This window comes from Lynx canadensis, chromosome E2 (assembly GCF_007474595.2).
Source record: "Lynx canadensis isolate LIC74 chromosome E2, mLynCan4.pri.v2, whole genome shotgun sequence".
Taxonomy (NCBI): Eukaryota; Metazoa; Chordata; class Mammalia; order Carnivora; family Felidae; genus Lynx; species Lynx canadensis.
Genome location: NC_044317.1, coordinates 9240624 through 9260940, shown reverse-complemented (window position 1 = coordinate 9260940; position 20317 = coordinate 9240624). Strand labels below are relative to the sequence as shown.

Here is a 20317-nt window from a genome sequence, read left to right as displayed (position 1 = left end):
CTCTAGGCCCACTGTGATTTGTCTGATAGACTTGAAGATTATGTGCATGTGTGAGACAGAGAGGATCTTAATAACTGTCTGGGCATGACAGGTATATGGCTCTTTCTAAATTATTTTCTTGCTTCTCCCAAGAAATTTTGTTTGCCAGTGGCCATATTTGTTCAAAACAAAACAACACAAAACACAACACACAACTTCTGTCTCACTTTATGTTTCAAAATTTGCCATGTTTTGTTCTTTGTGTTTTTTTTTTTTTCTCTTTTCTTTCCTATTCTAAAATGACACTCACTATTGTTCCAGAAAAGTCCTTAGGAATCAGTCCCTCTACCTCTGGATCTTATAATGTGTCTTCGAGAAGTAGGGCCAGATGTTTAGGATTTCAGACCACCATATTTGTCGTAGGAAGCCTGCCAATGTTTCAAATTCTTGACCCTGGAATTGAATGTGAGGCTCTGGCTATATTAAGGAAAACACCCGAGTTTTATGATTCTGCGAGCTTGGGTTACGCCATAAATTTCCCCTGGCCTCTGCTTGTTTGTCTCTTGCAGGGTTTAGGGTTATTCCCCGAGTCTGCTCTACAAGCAGCATCCAAGTGGCTGCCTCTAAAAGCACATTAGATAATTTCTTGGGGAGAGAATAAACAGCTGTTTAAACAGGAGCCACAAAGCTGCCTTAAAATTAATTTGGTCCTAACCGAAAGATAAGTACATCCCCCTCAGTTCTCGGAATGAAACCCAGAACTCGTCTCCAGCGGCAGATCCGCCATCAGGATCGCTGAGGTCGACTTACCAGGAGGGGCTCCCTTTCAGCTTTCGGATTTACTGTTGCCAGCGCCTGCATCCCGTTAGTCTGTGCGATCCGGGTAGTTTATCGGTGATCACTCGTAGATGTATATTTATATAAATCTCCTAGCCCTGCATCTCCTTAAACGGTGGTTCTTGATTTGGGGACCACATGGTTTGTGTCTCGCACTTGGCAAGTGCCATAAATATCTTACAGCTCATCACGTCTAACTTTTATGCCCTGTGTCTATATGGCAGAAAAATACTGTTTTTTCCATAATGAAAAGAGTGATTTTTTTCTTCCCAATATTCTAACTCCCCATTGCCCCTCCAGATTTTAAATATATCATAATACTTTTTACATTTACCTTGTTAATTCCTAGGTCCTTTATAAAAATATCTATATGGTGGTAGCAATTATTATTATTGCCGCATGGGGATGTTTGAGGCCAGATGTTATTCAGACTGATCACGTGTTCTCCGAGGGTTGGGGAGAGAATATAGAGCATTTTCTCCTCTTTAGAAGCCCTAAGTTCAGGGCAGTCTGAACCACTCCTTTTAGAAATATACTCTATGAAGAAAGGGTATGTGCTTTGACTGGCTGCGTGACCTCACAGAAAGAGTTGACCCTGCCTGAACCTTTTCTGAACTATTGAGAGGACAGTAGCATCCTCATAGAGGTGCTCTGGGGGTTGATGAGAGAAGGTATACACAGTGTCAGCAGAACAGGTGCTCCACAGATATTCCCTTCTCCTTTGCTGCAACAAAGAGACCCTACTTTCTGTCCCAACGAGTAAGGCAAGCCAACCACATACAAACATCTGTATAGAAGCTGGAATATTTGATGTCCCCATAATCCCAGTAAACCCAACTGTATGTATGTGACCTTTGGTGCTTCTTGCCTATTAAGGAGCTATTTCTGTAAATTATTAAATTAGGGTCCAGCCATTTTCTTTCCCAGAAGGTGGCATTTTGGACATGAGTGTGTGCGTGTGTGTGGCTTAGTCGGTTGAATGTCCTACTTTGGCTCAGGTCATGATCTTGCAGTCCGTGAGTTTGAGCCCCGCATCTGGCTCTGTGCTTACAGCTCAGAGCCTGGAGCCTGCCTCAGATTCTGTGTCTCCCTCTCTCTCTGCCCCTCCCCTGCTCATACTCTTTCTGTCTGTCTGTCTCTCTCTCTCAAAAATGAATACATTAGAAAAATGAAATCAAGAAACTTCAGTTTTGACCAATATCTTCTCTTCCTTCACATGCGTTGATTGAGGTCATGATTATGCATACCCTAGGCCCAGCAAAATGTGGAATCATTTGTTCCATTTGTTCATTCACTTGTTCATTCACTTGTTCGTTCATTTGTTCATTCATTTGTTCATTCACTTATTCATTTGTGCCTGGCTAAATTAGATGACGTCTATAAGGACCAGGGGAGAGCAAGGACAAGTAAAGCAAAAGCCAGTCGAATGGGCCACTGCCCCATCTCTTGTGCTGGTTAACAGAAGCAGAGACTTCGTATCCTATGATGGTCAAGCTTTCTTAGTAGCTCCAGAATGTTTCTTTCTTTCTTTCTTTCTTTCTTTCTTTCTTTCTTTCTTTCTTTCTTTCTTTCTTTCTTTCTTTCGGAGGTCCCACAGCCAACATGGGGCTTGAAATCATGACCCTGAGGTCGAGAGTCTCATGCTATACTGACTGAGCCAGCTAGGCCCCCTTACTGTCTTTATGTGTTAAGTTCCTGCTACGGCAGTGGTTCTCAATGTGGGTGACGCAGTGGAGTCACCTGGGGAGATTTTAACCATCCCAGCGCCATGAAACACAGAAGCAACAAAGCTTTGGCAGTCGTTCCCATTTCCCAGTTCTCTCCCGTATGTGGCCTTTGCTGAAAAGTCCTCCTGCATGAGGTGTGAGGCGGGAGAGGTAAGGGTGGCCAGAAGAAGACCAGATCGCTCCAGGCTGTGTGTAGAAATGAACGTTATTCTCATCTGCACGTTTTCCTCCTCCCCTCTTACTCTTTTACACTTGCCCCTGACCTTCCTCTCCCCACAGCCGGCATCCGTGCGTCTGTCTCTCAAGGGTTCTCGGTAATATCCACAGCGTCTTCGCTCATCTGGCCCTTGGAGCTCCCTCTAGGGTCCCCCCTGACCCTGCTTTCCCATCTCTGTAAAGGTCAAAAATGGAATTTGTTCTTTGTTCCTTGTATCAGCCTAGGCCAGTTGGTGTAAGTGAAAACTCCAAGATTTTAGTGCTTTCACATTTAATCTTTAATATAATAAGGGTTACTTTATAGCTGTGGTCACAGTCTATTGTGGGTCATTCAGAGACCTGGGTTTTATCTCTCCAGGTGCTTTACTCTCCATCCCCACTAGGGCCTGCAAGGTACCCTCTCATCCCGGCTCCGCAGAAGCGGAGGGAGAGGAAGTGTAGAACCATGGGGGATGTTCTATGCCCCAAGCCTGGAAGCAGTGACCTCATGTCCGTCCTCGCTCTGGCAGGAATCGGGGATGCCCAAGAAGGAAACGGGCTTAGTGAAGATTTAGCCTGTCTTTACTACAACCCCCATGTTCTGGAATGCACCCCTTTATTTATAATCTGTAATTAAATCTTTAGAGAGTGCCTGTCACAGACTCGGGCTTCTTGGGGCTCTGGTTACCAGCACTGAACAAAGTGTTGATTGAGGAAATAAAGTGGTTGGATTTTATTGTCTCTGTAGTAACTTACAGTGCAGCTTTTCCTGCATTCTCTTCAAACAGGAGAGTTTTCAGGGACATAACTTTTAGCAACAACTCCTGAGAATGATCTTTCTTTCCATCGTTTGTTCATGCCCCTCCTTCTTCCGGCAGAAGTTAAAGCAGAGAGTTTTAGCATGTTGTACCCGCTGTAAGCATCGCCAGTGCACCAAATTTTTTGAGTTATCACCATGTCCTTATGTGTTTTCAGTGGGGGTGGTCAAAGCCCCTTGGTTTTGGGAATTTGGACAAGCAGACCCACTCACGTGAAGTCCCCTAGCACAAAGATGAAAATCCCTAGAGCTGGGAAAGCATTTCCATGCAGTTCCCCCTTGGCTTACATCAAAACCATCTCATTGCCCTTGGGATTGAAAACCACATTCTGTAAACTCTGAATAAATACTACACAACCATTTCTTGCCCCCTCAAGGAGACATTTTCTAGGGAGCAGTGAAAATGATTTGATGAGCTTTTATGTGTGTGTGGAATGTTTCAGATGTATCTCATCCCCCTACCTTTTCCCCTAAGAGTTTCTCAAGGGTAACGGTGTGTTTCTTTTGTTTCCTTTTGCAACTCAGGAGGCTGAGCACCCAGTGAAGGGCCCGGGCACATAGCCGGTATTCGGCAGGTGCTTTCTGCATTGGTGGGCTTCACGGGTCTCCCCAGCTAGGCGGCTTAGAACACAAATACATTCTCTTCCGGTTCTGAAGCTTAGCAGTCCGAGATCAAGATGTTGGCAGGGCCCCGCTCTCTCTCTAGGCTCTCAGGGAGAGTCTGCTCCGTGCCTTCCTCAGCGTCTGGTGTTGCTGGGGGCTCTTGGTGTTCCTTGGCTTAGAGATGCGTCGTTAGTCCCTGCCCCTGTCATTCCACAGCCTTATCCTTGTGGGTCTGTCTTTTATCTTCCTTTGATGAGGACACCAGCTTTTGCGTTAGGACCCGCTCTGCTCCAGTATGATGTCATCTTACCTGCAAAGACCCTATTTCCAAATCAGGTGACATTTACAGCCACCAGGAATCAGGACTTCAGCATATTATTTGGGGTGACACACTTCCTACGCAATAGGCAACATCCGATGCGGAAAAGCACCACGCGTCGTCACTGGCTTGGTCCCAGTATTTTGCGCCGTACCTGAGCTCATGCGCGTGTGACGGATGAAGGCGTGAAGGAACAAATGAACAAGTGGATAAAGAAACAACGTGGCTGGGTGTTTGGGCAGACAAGGAGATGACAGGGTTGTGCGGAGATCATGGCGTGATGCCCTCATGCCTGGGCCTGAATCTCTGCTTACCACCATTTGTGTCATCTCATCCTTAGACAAGATACTCAACATGGCCATGGCTGCTCTCTCCTCATGTGAAAGACGGAGCCAGTAATATCAACAAAATGATGTTTGTACAGCGCTTAACACGGTGCCTGGAGCCCAGTGGTTTACACGGTCAGAGACTCCCATCTTTCCGCCAACACCGTACCTCAGTTTTATGCCAAACTCTGGGTCAGCTTCCGTCACCTTGGGAAGTGTTCGCTGCGGCACGAGCCCTTGAGGAACACGCTGTTCTGGGAGCATCTCTTAGCGTCGGAGCCAGTTTGGGCTCTGTCTCGTCCTCTGAAGGCCACCATGAGACATGCCTGGCCTCTGGGGCTCCTGGGACTTGTTATTATCTGGAAATTTATTTATTTGGATTATCCTTGGATTATCTGGAAACGTCAGCCGTCTTTTGTCTTGTACTTTTGTGGCTAACACTGCCTCCTGTTGCCTCCCCTCCCCACCTACCCTTTGCCTTGTTAGCTAGCTCTACCAAGATTAGTATATTAACAGAGAGCTTCTTCAAGCAGATCTCTTATCCTATCTTGTATTGTATTCTGGTACATTTTATTCTGAGTGCTTCACTGTAGGGAAGAAGCAAGGGAAGAGAAGACTGAAGGCTTTTTGGCTCTTCTGCACCAGTCCCTTCCAGCATCCGATCACGGACTGCTCTAGCTCCTGGGCACAGCTCCTTGGCAGGCCGCGCACAGGGAGAGAGGAGACATACCAGCCCTGGTTTCCCCACAGCTGCTAACACAGCCTTTGTGGGAAAACGGAGGTTGCATTAGATATGCAGGGCATGCTCATTGCTGCGTGGTCAGTTGGCTTCATTTGGTCATTATACACCTAGTCGCGTTGAGGAAATGTAGTGAGGAAATACAGGAAAGCGCGATTTGCTTTTCCAGTGTTAGTAAAAAGCAGTTAGAGTGTCCAACAGAAGTATAGTAAAAGTTGGGGTAGGGGGAATGGCCAGGGAAATCAAGGGAAGGTAGCAGAAGAGTAGGAAAAACAACACAAAGTCAGGACCAAGGCTAGTTCATAAAATGTACATCAGGAAGACCTGGAAATCAGGTCAAAGTGGACTCTGAGCTTCCTAGCAGGGCATGCAAAGAGGGAAATGGGATCACTTACATGGTTCCCAGTTATTTCTAGAACCAGATCCTAAGAGACAAATCTACTTTGGGTTCTCATATGTAGTGATATTTATTAATGGAGTGGACAAGTTCTCATACGTGAATTCTTAATTTCTCTTTGCCTTTTGCTCCCAGACTCAGCCTTTGCCAACCCTCTACTGATAGGGGAAGGGTGGTGGTTCAGCCGGATGGAAGTTCCCTTTTGTGTGATCATAATTGGATACACAGTGTTGCCTTTTGTTCTTTTTGAGGGACGGTGTCTAAATTGATGGAGAATGGGGGCCAGCTGAGCAAATCACTTGTGTAAGTAAGATCCCAGACGCTATGTGCCAGGGATGTTGTGGTTGTATCTCCCTTCTGCTGTGGTAGGTGCATGGGCTCATGAAGAGGTAGTTCACGAGAGCTTTGTGAAAACAGAAGACACTGTTTCTCCATCTGTAGAATGAGAGTGAGGGAGGTGGCACTGAAACGAAATGTCCACTGGGTATCATTTGTGTGGCTAGCATGGCTCCACTGGCCAGGCCCGTCTGAGCACAGTGGAGCGTGTTTGTGGCTTTAGTCATCCTAGGATGCTTTTGCCTTCTTAAGACCGGCATCTTCATTTGCGAGTTTCTTTCCCTCTTCCTGTGGCCAACCCAAGAGCCACAGGCTGTCGGCCGCAGATGTGGGTTTTTGACTCAAGAGACTGCTCGGAGTGTACCCAACGAATGTGGACAGCAAGGCTCATCAGAAGGACCTTTGCCCCATCTGGTCCTGGAGATACAAAGACGTCGCTCCAGAGCTGCCTGTGGATACATTTCCCATCCATTGGGGATCCCGCAGAATGCAGAAATGAGAGAGACGGGGCGGGGGAGGGGGGTAACTACAAGACCTGAGTCTAGGGTGGCCAGGCCCTGGGGTCCCTGGAGCTGCCGTTGTGGTTCCTGATCTGTTTCTTGAGATTCTGTGGACCCTTCTGTATCTTTCCCATAAATTTTTCTCTCTTTTTTTGCTTACGCCAAGTTTCTCTCACTGGCAATGGAAAGAGTCCTGGCTGCTAGTAACACAATGTGGAAGGGACTGAGAGTTTGGGACAGGATTCATTGGGAACCCGGAGTCACCCCTGGATGTCTACACGGTGTGAGACAAGGAAGGGTATGGTGCGTCTTACTGGACGCCAGCCTCGGTCTCCATCAGCACTTCCCATTTCTTCCCAAAGAACTTTTGCTTATGTGGACTATATCTGTTGTTACTTACCGCATTAGCAATTCGAGTAGAAAACGATTAAATTTGTATGCAGTAATTCATTTAAAAATCATAAACCCATTGCATGTTGACATGAATAAATTTTTTAGGAAAAATAACTGCATTTTCAGACAAATAGTGAGGAGGACAGCATTGTTATATGTTTCTGCAGATCTCCTTAACGCTCAGCTTTACAGAAAACAGTCACATTCTCACATCTGCTTTTGCATTCCGTCTTTTGCGATATCGCATGTCATATGGCCACTGGGAAACTCCACTTCTACTTGTAAGAAAATGAAAAAAAAAGGCAAATAATACCTTAGCTTTACCGTGAAAAGCGGTCTGACCTCACAGAGCCTCTGATAGGGTCCCCGGGCCCCACTTGGAGAACTCCTGGTGTTCATGGTGTCCAGAGTCTTGCTGCTTTTACTGTCTCTGATTCCAAGAGGGAAAATAACTTTCCTTTCTGAAATAACTGTGTGCCAGCGTGTCCCCGTCTAGAGTCATATGCTGACATGATAGGGGACCTTAAATGTGCCATTTGAACCTTCTTGTTACGCCACTTTCCTCCTGGTAACATGGAAGCCACAGGAATACAGAAATGGTACATTGGTCACCTCGTTTAGTCTTCTCTGAGTGCAAGGAGGTGAGGTCTGTGAGGGTCTCTGTTTCGTAAACCAGGAATATCTGTCTCAGGGAGAGTGTAGTGGATTGAATGGTGGCCCTTCAGGAAAGAGGCGTCCATGTCCTGGGTTCCTGGAACCTGTGAATGTGGCTTTATTTGGGTAAAGGGTCTTTGCAGATGTGTTTAAGTTAATGATCTTGACATGAGGACAGATTCCTGGATTATCCAGGTGAGCCCTAAATGCAGTGACGAGTGTCCTTGTCAGAAGGGCACCGGGGGAGACTTGAGAGAAGAGGAGGAGGCCATGTGACCCCGGAAGCAGGGAAGGAGTGATGTGGCCACAAGCTCAGGAACTCCTGGAGCCACCTGCAGCTGAAAGAGGCAGGGGTGCATCTGTCCACCTCCTAAAGGATTTGCAGGAGCACAGCCCCTGATGGCAGCTTCATTTTGGACTCCTGGCTTCCAGAACCGTGAGAGAATATACTTCTGTTGTTTTAAGCCCCCCAGCTGTGGTTATTTCTTACGGCAGCTCCGAGAAACTCCTATGGAAGGTAGAGACTATGCTCAAGGTCGCTCAGGTGCTGAAGGTCAGTGACAGGATCCGAACGCACGGTTTTGACTCCCGAGCCTGCTGTGTAGCACGTCTCACCTGTGAGCTCACCTGCAAAACCACTGTGGTGCCGAACCCACAGGCTTTGATTTGGGTCTGAACAAGACTGTGAGTGGAAACAGATGCAGGGCAGTGCCAGACCCAGAACCGCCCAGGTCACTGCTCCGCCCTTTACTAATCCCGTCATGCTGCTGACTTGTAGGTTACCGACCCACGTGTTTGGACATTCTGTTACTTCCGATTTTTCCGTGGAATAAATAAGGTAGTGACTTTAACATGCCTCAGTTTGTTTTGTTTTGTGTTGTTTCGTTTAACCCCTTACCATAAATTCTTGAGGAATTCTTAGCGTTGAAGAAATAGAACTACTTGGGCCAAGAACATAAAGTTGTTTTGTTTTGTTCTTTATGTTTATTTATTTATTTTTGTGTGTGTGCGAGAGGGAGAGGGAGCACTCAGGGGAGGAGCAGAGAGAAAGGGAGAGAGAGAACCCCAAGCAGGCTCTGTGCTGACAGCACAGAGCCTGACGTGGGGCTTGATCTCACAAACTGCGAGATCACGACCTGAGCCAAAATCAAGAGTGGGACGCTTAACTGACTCAGCCACCCAGGCGCCCCTGTTTTGTTTTGTCTTGTTTTTAAGGCTCTGGTTACATATTTTCAAGTTGCTTACTAAAAAGTACGTATGTCAGGATGATTTTAATGACAAGCCTACCACCTCAAACCCATTCTTCCCTCCCTCCCTTCCTCTTTTCCTTCCTTCCTTCCTTCCTTCCTTCCTTCCTTCCTTCCTTCCTTCCTTCCTTCCTTCCTTCCTTCCCTCCCTCCCTCCCTCCCTCCCTCCCTCCCTCCCACATTTTCTTATAATAACCCATGTGCTGGCTGTGCTAAGCACACCAACTCCATAACCTGAGTTATTTCTTAAGACTCATTCATGTGAGTCCAGGAGAAGTCTTTTTGGGAAAGAACACAAATAGTCTTCTTTCTTGGCCTAATCATATGGGATGTGGGAAATCCGTTCCATTAGAGAACCACCAGGAATCCAGGAATCCTGGGAATCAGTAACGACAGGAGATAGAGAAACTGGGCAGTGATTAAAAAGTTCCAATCACTCTGTGTGTTCCCCTTGGAATAAGCAATTATCATCATTAACAAAGTCCCCAACTTACAGTATGAGATCTGCTCTGCTGTGGATGTCGGTGTCACCACAGCATCCAACACATTATGTTGGGTGTTATTTTAAGATAACGTTGAAATCATTTGCTATCCTTGGTAGGAATGGGTGTTATTTTAAGATAATGTTGAAATCATTTGCTATCCTTGGTAGGAAGTTGCTTATTTTTAATTCTTTTTCATGAATCTGGGTTGACTGAGCTGTATAAGCCCCAGGAGTACCTGCTGTCTCTTTTCCAGTGGCTCTTATGGTGTCTGTTATTTTATTGCCAAATGCATTAGAGACAGGACCCGACACTTGACGTGGCAGCATGGCGTGTCCCACGGCAGAGCTGGGGGTACGATGTAGAGCCAAGAGGCACGCTCCCATTAAGGTGCCAATTGCATTACTTTCTAAGGTACAGCTCAATGCTTTGCAGACCTTTTCATAGAACGTGTGACTTCAAAGATGCAGGCCAACCCTGTGTCTCCTCGGGAAATCTCCCCGGTGCTGATTCCTTTGAACATCTATTGTTTCAGCATGCACTTGTTACAAAGAAAAGGAATATAAATCTGTTCTTTCTGTCCGTTTTCACTCTGTCAATTCGTGTTTTCTTTCTGCCAATTTCATCTGCGTCTTTCTCACCTACTTTTTCTTCTCTTTTTTTTTTTTTTTTTTTTTTTTTGCTGCAGGGGTGGGCGGTGCTTCTTTGGTTGTGAAGGTCAGTACCCTGAAATTGAGAGCAGGCAGAGTAAAGCCCTCCAACTTGGTGTCCAGGTGATAATGTGTGTGGTCAACTCCCATGATGATCATTGTTGGCCAGGAAGTTTGTAAGAAGGGGGAGTTGAGGGGTGCTGAGGAGGCAGTTTTCCTGTTATTAAACCTCTGCACAGGCGGCTTGCAAATTCTTTTGACATTCTTCCAGTGGAAGGTAGAGCCTAATCCTATCCTCCCATCCTTGAATCTGGGCTACCTGTATGGACCCGCTTGCCACTAATTAGAATGTGGTGCAAGGGACATTATGGGATTTCTCTTAGGTGGCAAAAGATGATTTGGCTCCCATCTGGGTCTGTCTCACTTCATGCGATGCTTACCTTTGGAGCCCGGCCACCATGCTGTGAGGAAGTTCAATCCAGCTCACGTGGAAGGACCACACAGGGAGGCCCCGATGGGGAGGAACTGAGGCCCCGTCAACCATCAGACCGAAAGGGAATGACGGAGCCTTCAGACGATTCCGCCTTCCAAATGTCACGGTCCCCGTGGTGCCCTGTTCAAATTCCTGACTCCCAAAATGCATGAACAGAATAAGTGGTTGTCTTATACCTCTTAAGTTTTGGGATAATTTGATACAGAGATTTAATACCTGGAATATGCTTTAATCAATATTCTTAGGTAATTAATTTTTTTTATCAGAAATTAAACCTTTATACTTAATTAACCACCTGGATATGGTATGGGCATATCTGACTCTAAGGAACTTTGACTCCAATCCTTTAGTTAATTTAAATAACATAGAAGTAGATCAATGGAAATTAGTTTAGATACTCCTGAGCTGGCCTATTTCCCTATGGCTTTTGAGTCTATGGCAGGTAGAAGTAATTGTTTCTGTAATTCTTAGCAAAAGCTTAGGAGTTGCCTCCATTGGGTTTGACCCCCTCCCTTCTTGAGATGTAGCATGATGTTTAGCAAGAATAAAGAGACAGCATTTATTTTGTGTTATTACAGACTTGAATGGATGGCTATTTGTCACTTCCCGTCTTTTCTTGCTAGATTTTTCTGGACTCCTTCCTTGACCCACTCAGCCCGTCCTCTTTTCTATAGTTTTCACATTTAATCATGTAAAACAGTGTTTCCCAAGCTTCATTTTTATACCACCTTCACCATGATTGGCCTCTTTGCTCGTCTGTCATATTATTTGGTTTTAATTTATCTTTATAAATACTTGGATAATTATGTGAAGCTCTTTATAAGGAAAGTTTTATATTCCTGACATAAATGGAAGAGCGGTCTCATTTGTCATAAATACAAAATATTCATAAAAATAAATATAAAGGGAACAAAAAACGGTGGTATTCAATTCTGGTTAGCTACTTATGATCACCAGGGAGTCTGAAATTGAAGTGTTAGGCGTTAAAGACGCACCCAAACAAGATTCTTGTTGTTTCTTATGGTAAGTACAAGGATTGTGAGAGAATTGAAAAGGGTGTTTTTTTCCTTCTCCTTGTATGTCTCAGGAGTACAGTCTCGGGAGTCTCAAATTTGCCTTCAATAACTGTATGTCACTTTTGCCCAGAACGCCTTTCCCATAATATTCCTAATCAGAATTTCATAAATATTTGTTGTGTTGATGAACCTATTTGTCTTTTGCATTCCTAGAGGGCTTTTGGCTGACATTTCTAGCCAACGTAGCCACCTCCATACCTATTTGGGAAGTACGTGAGGTCCTTGAGCTAGCCGAGATTGAGGGCAGGGCTGGTTTATGTGTAACTTAAGGCTGTGATGATTAATTTTATACGTCAGTTAGACTGAGCATGGGGTACTCGGCTATTTGGCCAAACAGTATTCTGGGTGTGTCTGTGAGGGTGTTTGGGGATGAGATTAACATTTGGATTTGTGGACCGAGTAAATTAGATTGCCCTCTCTAAAGTGAGTGGGCCTCGTCTAATCAGTTGAGGGCCTGCCTAGAGCAAAATGCTGACTCTCTCAGGAGTAAGGGAGAACTCCTGCTGCCAGAGTTCCTCGAGCTGGGCATTGGTCTTTTTGCTGCCTCTGGCCTCAAACTGTGGCCTCAGCCCTTCTCGGGTCTCCAAGCTGCCAGCTTCTAGACTGGGGATTTACACCCTCGGCTCTCCAGCTGGCCAGCTAAAGATCTGGGGCCCTCTCAGCCTCCGTAATCACATGTGCCAATTTCTTATAGTTAATATCTCCTGTAGGTTCTGTTTCTCTGCTGAACCTTGACTAATACAGAGGCAATGTCCTGTTTGGAGGTGCTTTGATTCTAGGGATCCTTCAGATGTTAACTATAAACATTCCAGTTTTGCACTCAGCCGTATAGGTTTTCAGAGCACGTGTCTAGAGTTGTGTTGCAAGCACAGACCCGCCCTGTATTTGAGGAGAGGGCGGGAGGTTGTCCCGTTCTAAGCATCTTCGCCTCCTCGTGGAGTCACCATGCCGTCCTCAGCTACCGCGGCACCTGCCCTATGCACTGGTCCTGTCTGTCATGGCCGCAATGGCCTCTGACTCCACAGAATGCTGCGGACTGAAGCCCAGCTCCCCCGCTGCCGTGCAGCGTCAGGTTGGGGCCTTGTGAATCTCAGATGCTCCATACCCTATGCTCTCTGGGCAGAATCCACGCAAGTATCTGTCCCACATATGGACCAGGGATCTGAACACAGTTTTGTCTCCCTCCACATCCTTCCTCTTACCTCTCAGTAGGTAGGCCCTCCCAATTTACGTGTCAGATACCTGGTAGGCCCACCTCAAGACATTCTGGCTTTTACTGATTTTTTTTTTTTTTAAACTGCCTAAGCTTGAGTCACCTAGAGGCAGAGCCTGAGACAGGGATTTGGTTGCACATAGTTGCTGGAGGGTGTATTCTCGGAGGTGATGGGTGAGGAAAACAAAGTAGGAGAAGGGAAAGGAGTCAAGGGAAGATGTGGCCTCAAGTGATGTCTACTTTTGTCTCAATGCCAAGGGTTCCTGGGGTGCAAATCGCACCTCAGAGCTGGTCCAACTAGAGGCCCGAGGGCCAGTCTGTTGAACCCCCGTAGGAGGTAGTCCTAGCCCATCCTGGTAGGGGCTTTTCCTTCCCAGGTGTCTCGGGTGAGGTGAGCAAGGACATTGGCCAAAGATAACTCCCCAGAGAAGGTCTCAAAACTGGGAGACGGCACAGTGGCTAGTAAATGAGGATCTGATGGCGGGGGAACCAACATTTTCTGCTTCTCTCCTTCTAGTCGGCGCCCTTTGCTCTCTTCTCAGCCATCCTGGGTACCTCATTTTCGTACACAAAAACAGACACACACCCAAGTTGAAGATTATCCGTAGCTCACCACATTTTTCAGGTATCTGTTGTCCATTTTGTTACTGCCTTAGTCACAGCAGCCCATAAAACAGATTCCAGGGCCGAGACTCGATGTGCAGAGTGACAAAGGGAGGCCTCGATGTAATTAAATTTCCTGGATTCTGTCTGAAGAGAAAAAAGGTGTAAAACTCTAGGTATCGCCGATGATTGCCCGCCCCTTTGCTGACTGCCTTTGTTCTTTCTCCCCACGTTCCTGTCTCCCGGAGACTGAAGAAATCCCTGTAAGGCTCCGGGGGGCATCCTGGGCGGGCTGTCTCCAGGTCACTCTTTCCCCTCACCTGTCCCCCCCAAAGGCCACACGTTCCCAGTCAGTCGGTTCCCTTTATCAGTGTTTATTGCCCTTAAGCCATCTCCCCCATCCCAGGAGGAAGGCGCTAACGTGATTCTCTGAGTTCTAATGTACCGGGGACCTCACTGTCGGAGCCACGCTGGGTTGTGTGGCCTTAAGCAACTCCAGGTTGCAACTCCAGGGCTCCTAAGTGGCAGCTGACAACTTCCAGAAAGCTAGAGGTTCTGATTATGTCTTTCTGAAAAACAGTTCTATTAGGTACAAGTGACATTTTTAAGCCCCTGTGTGTGCGCGACTCGTAAAAGTTCAGGAGGTTGTCAGCGAGAGGCTGCAGCCATTTCCAGCTGCCAGGGGCTGTTGGCGTTGAAAATGTAACTGTCTTCATTCCTAACATTATACGAAGTGTGTTCTTGCCGCTGGGTGAAATAGAGTTGTGGTCGTTATTGCTTTTTGGTTATTATCAATAATTGGACACAAAAAATCGGTATTTACGTATAACTGCTAATCTGAAGATTATCGCTTATACATGACTCTAGGCTTTACAAATCGACATCTGGCCTCAGTTGGGCGACGTAAAGGGAATTTTTAAATAACCAGATTTCCACTGCTTTGGGACAACTGGCATATTAACATATGAATGTGTCTGTATTTTTCTCACTTTGATGAGACAGGTACATGTTTGTACAAAACAGCTACTCCTGTGGTCCCCTTAACACTCCTTCACGTGTTTTATTATGCTTTGAGGCTTTGGAAGCCTCCCCTCTGCCACAATCTCATTCGCGTCTCCCGGCCACACAGGCAGGAGGTGAGCCCGGTGAGACTGCCCATTTGACGGATGTGAATGTGGACAGAGGCCACAGCTGGGCTCAGAACAGAGCTGCCTGGTCCTGGAGTCTGTACCCCTAACCACACTGCCCTTGTCCTGAAGATTAAGAGGTAGGGGGTGGACAGGAATTTTCCTCTAAACATTTTCCACTCGTCATGATTTTGTGCCCATTTGGCTTCTGCTGTTTCTTTGCCCTCATCCCTGGGTCCCTTAAATGCCACGTCTTGTATCACCAATTAAAAGAATTTGTTTAATGTTTATTTTTGAGAGAGAGAGAGAGAGCAGAGGAGGGGAGAGAGAGGGGGGAGACAGAATCCGAAGCAGGCTCCAGGCTCCGAGCTGTCGGCACAGAGCCTGATGTGGGACTTGAACTCACAGACTGCGAGACCATGACCTGAGCTGAAGTTGGAAGCTTAACCGACTGAGCCACCCAAGGGCCCCTGTATCAGCAGTTTAGTCCCGGCTCTAGGACACATAGGATGATGAGACACAATTCAGTGGCGAGGAGCCACGGCTTCCTGGTTGACCGTACCTTCTCTGTCACCAGACTAACATACTCCATGGCTGACAAGTCACAGAGGCTTGTGACAGGCCAAGAGTAATCTCTGTACCCTGGGTGACTTCTCAGCCGCACAGTGACCTCCCCTAAGCCAAGGCTGTAACTCTTTTCCTGGATGCTTATGTACCTCGTTCCAAAGGTGTTTATTGAATGAACGCAGGGCCCCAAAGAGCATTCTCGCGATGCTTCAGGGAAGGATGTTCGCTCAGCTTGGTCAGCGCAAGCTGGTCATAGCGGGGTGTGGTAGCCCAGCCTTCTCCACCCCTGCCTGCGGGGGGACAGCAGGACCATGTTTAGGCAGCCATTACCGAGGAGCCTACCGAGGGCCACGTGCTTTCAGGAAGCAAACCACCCATCTTCAGAAGTCCTAGGGTCCCCCAAGCACTGAGAAGGTTTTGTAGAAGGGAGCGGGCTGCCTGACAGAGGGTCTGTTGAACAGAGGGCTGCGCAGGGGTGGCTATTGAGAGACTCCTTGTTACACACAAGGAAACAATGGCTGTGTTTTTGAATATCTGGGGTCAGACAAAATAGGAGAATTGCGCATCTCGTTACCCACGTGCGCGCACACACACACACACACACCCCTCAGGAAGTTACACGACACGCTGTCCCCCAAAACAAGATCCTGCCTCAGGAGCTAAGTATTGAAGGGTAGCCTGCATTGTCCCACCTTCAGCCACCTGCACCCGGGACCCCCTTTGCCCATGGCCCCTCTCCACTGCTTCGAATTACAGCCCACGTCTGCCTTAGCCCCTGTGCCACATTGTGCTGCCGAGTCCAAAAGCTTTTCATCTCGCAAGAACTCTGTTTCTTAGAAAACCCGCCCCGAGCCACCGAGCTGCAGTTGAGAGAGAGATTCCGGAAGGGCCGGGGTCTCGGGGCACGCTTCCGACCCTGCTGTGACTCACAGGTGCGCTGTGCCCACGTGCGTCTGTGGGAAATTGCCCACCGGGGGCTCCTGAAAGTTGACTCGAGCCGCTTCATGTGGTGCAGAGAGAATGCGGCGTGGTTTGCGAAGACAGTCCCGTGGATGGCGCTTGGCAGGAGCTATCCGCCTGGACCTTGGTCCCCCCGCGGGCCGCAGGGGTCGGGGGCAGACAGCCTCAGGAAGCCGGCTCCCGGGGCTCTGGCCGATGCGGAGGCCACCGTTCAGGACTCCAGCTGCACAAGGGGATCCCTACGTGTGTGGTAACTGAGAGCGTGCCCCTCCTCCCGGGCGTGGGGGTGCCATTTAATTTCTGTTAGTGCTGGAAGGGGACTTGGTGGAATTGATTTGGCAAAAAGGTTAATGCGTTGTTATGGCTTCCAGTTGGCCGATTGAGTCGCTGGTAATTGGGCAGGGGAAGCATTTAGTTGGACGCGCTGAGAGCAGGTCCACACAGCTGGTACCTTGGCTGCAGCAGATTCTCCGCGCGCATGTGCACGTGTGTGTGCGCGGCTCACACACTCACATGCTCCTGTTTTCACTCCTTCTGCCCTCCCCTGTGACGCAAGGGCCTGTCGTCACCTTGCTCTGCCTGCTCGCCAGCCCCCATCCCAACCCCTGGAGAAAAGACAAGACAAGAGCTTCCTTCTCTTCTGTGTCGTGTTGTTGGAGAGCTGTGCACGCGCGGGCCCTTCTCTTTTACACGCCGGGGCTCTCCTAGGTGCGAGGTACCAAGGATGAATCGCTAGGGCGGGGTCAGCAAACTTCAGCCCACATCACATCTCTCCCGCCGCTTGTTCTTATAAATAAGGTTTTACTGGGACACAGCCACCCCCCCTTCCCCCCCCCCCCCCCCGCATCGTTCAGGATTTGCCTCGGGCTGCATTCACCGGATGGAAAGTTGAATAGTAGCCACTAAGAAGGGAAGCCATCCCTTCCCTAAAGCCTAGAATATTCCTCTGGACCTGAAACCGAAAACACTTGCTGACCCTTTGGGTTTCTAGATTTAGCAAATCAAAATACAAGATTCCCGGGGCGCCTGGGTGACTCAGTTGGTTGGGTGTCTGATTCTTGATTTTGGCTCAGGTCACGATCTCAAGGTTTGTGAGATCGAGCCCCGCACTGGGCTCTGCACTGTTAGTGCTTGGGATTCTCTCCCGCCCTCTCTCTCTGCCCCTTCCCAGCTCCTGTGTGCGTGCTCTCTCTCCCTCTCACAATAAATAAATAAACTTAAAAGACAAAAACAAAAACAAGATGCTCACTTAAATTTTAATTTAAGATAAACAGTGCATAATTTTTCGTAGCAAAGTTCTGTCTCAGTTCTAACTGGGCAGCCTGTGTGTGTGCCTCTGGGTACCCGGCCACGCCTGTCCTGGGCTAAGGGAAAGGAAAACTGTAGCTCCTGTTTACATTTAACTTTTATCTCATTTCATCTCAGTTCCCACTTCTTTGAATGTTTGGTAATATCATAGCTCGTGGCATTATTACATCATTTGTAGATAAACAAGTGGACAACTTTTGAGGGTATGTTCAAAATGGAATTTTGCTGCACTGGTCCATGATCAAAGCAGTTTGGGGGCCACCGAGAGAGCAGGGGAGCCTCCTGCCCGTGTTGACTCTCATTCTGGTGAAGTGTAGCTGGAGGAAAGAACCTAAATTCAAAAAAGATTTTTTTTAACATTTATTTATTTTTGAGAGACAGAGAGAGAGAGCAGGGGAGGGGCAGAGAGAGGGGGAGACACAGAATCCAAAGCAGGCTCCAGGCTCCGAGCTGTCAGCACAGAGCCTGATGCGGGGCTCGAACCCATGAACCGTGAGATCATGACCTGAGCCGAAGTCAGACGCTCAACCGCCTGCGCCACCCAGGTGCCCCTGAAAGAACTTAAATTCAGCTCTGTCTTATCTCTAGGTTCCATGTTCTCGTGTGCGAATGGAGAGAACAGTTCATTCCTAGATAGGGTGATGGTGAAAACCCACTGGACATTTCCATCTGTGTTGTTGACCAGAGCCTATGGGATTGGGCGGGTGCTCCGTGCATATTCTCTTTCCGTCTACTCCAATCTCTAGGGAATGGAAAGTGTGGAGGGTCCCCACAGCGCCATGGGCAAACCCTCCTCAAACTGGGCCTTCTCTCCCTAGCCACATTCCGGCTTTGCTGGGTGACTCACTCGCGGGTCGGAGTGTTTGTGTCTGGAGAGTCAGAGCACCCTGCCCTGTGGTTTCAGTTCACATGGGGTTCGGTGACATGGTTTTGTTTTCACTTTGGTTTATGGTGTGAGTTTCCATCCTTCATCTCTTTTGTACCTGGCATTCTTGTGAAACTTTGGGGATTCGTTTGAAATCGTCCACTGAACAGCCGCCGCTCTGACTGCCGTGGTTCGCAGTAAGGGCAAGGGGGCTCCCCGGCGTGGCATCCGTTCAGGCGGTGGCCGTGTCCCCGGTGGCGTCCTCCTGAGAGAAAGGGCAGGGTCTTGGCTCGTGGGAAAACAGAAGGGGCCTCCTTCGTGTCTCCCAAGCATACCCTGCCCCGGGTCTACGACGTTGCCCCCAAGCTCATGAACAGGAAGTGAACTGTACCAGCCATCTTTCTCCTTGCAGAAGACGCGAGCATCTTTGTGAGGGTGCCGCAGCGGTCCAAAAGCGTTGCTGCTACGTGGGAAGCCGGTCCGTGATTCTCATCTATTTCCAGGGCGAGGTGGAGGCTGCCAAAAAGAGGGCCACTCTTCCTGCCCAGGAGAGCAAAGGGTGTCTCATCTCTCTGGGTGTTAGATGGCAGTGATAAGTCGAGCAGAGGAACGGTGGCCCAACCCCTGTTTGTCGCTCAGAGGCCAGAATTCCCATCCTCTGTCATTGTAAACAGAAAACCATGTTTTCTCCCCTTCATTCATTCATGCGTTCATTTGTTCACCAGCAAAACTTTCCTGGGGATCCACTCCATCCACGTCTTGCCCTGTGCTACACAAATGAAATACTAAGTGATTCAGGCTTGGTAGCTACCCTCAAGAGGCCATGTTTAGAGGAGAAATCGGAGAAGTAAGTGAGGTTTTGAAGGTGCTGTGACGAGCCTCGGGGTCCAGAAAGCATCATGTGCTATCAGAGCCCCGTAAAGGACTCTTGGACGCAGATAAGGTGATACTTCAGTTGGGCTCTGAGGCCCGAGTAGGAGTTTGCTAAAAGAAGAAGGGGTTTAGTGGGCACCTGGGTGGCTCAGTTGGTTAAGCGTCTGAGTTGGGCTCAGGTCACGATCTCACAGCTCGACAGCTCAGAGCCTGGAGCCTGCTTTGGATTCTGTGTGCGTGGGTGTCTCTCTCTCTGTTCCTCCCCTGTTCACACTCTCTGTCTCTCTGTCTCTCTCTCTCTCAAAATAAATAGACACTAAAAAAGAAAAGAAAATTGTTTAAAAAATAAAGATGAAAAGAAGAAGAAGAATGGGTTTGGCCCAAAGCATGATACACTGAGGGAACAGGAAGTGTGAGGCCCAGGCTCAAAACCGCCGGGTAGGTCTGAGAAGCTGACCCTGATTTTTGGTTCGTATTTATTTGTTTATTTTGAAGAGTTGCATGAGCATTGTGTTCAGAGGAGGCAAGCGGGGACCAGATGAGGAAGGGGCTGTGGGCTACACTGCCTTTCTGTTATCTGAATGCAACGTGGAAAATATGAATTACAAAGGAGATAAAAAGTAAAACTGGCTTCTCAGCCTGAAAACCCACACGATGACTAGACTGAAGTCATCAGGTAAGGAGAGAAGAACAAAACTCACATGTGTCTCAAAGCTTTAGCAGCCCCCAGCTTCCTGCCACATCAAGTCTCAGTTCCTCTACCTGATACGTGCGCAACCTGCCCTGATCCGGTATCTCCCCACGTCTGGCCTCCCGGCCTCTGCTTCTCAGCCCATGTCATTTATTTGGTGCTGGCCAGGGATCCCTGCCATTTGCATCTGATTGATGAAGAAACTGGGGTCCCCAGAGGTTGAGAACTTACCTAAGGGACACAGAGCCAGTTCCGGGTGGAGTTTGGACTTAAACCTGCCTCCCTTTGTGGAAGCCAGGCTCTTTCCTGGAAGAACCCAGCCTCATGGCACTTGGTCAGC

General features: G+C 48.1%; 1 protein-coding gene across 1 annotated transcript in view; it reads left to right on the top strand.

The window, feature by feature from the left end:
• WWOX (WW domain containing oxidoreductase) overlaps positions 1 to 20317 on the top strand; it is a 976622-nt gene that overhangs the window by 542350 nt on the left and 413955 nt on the right. The window lies entirely within an intron of this gene.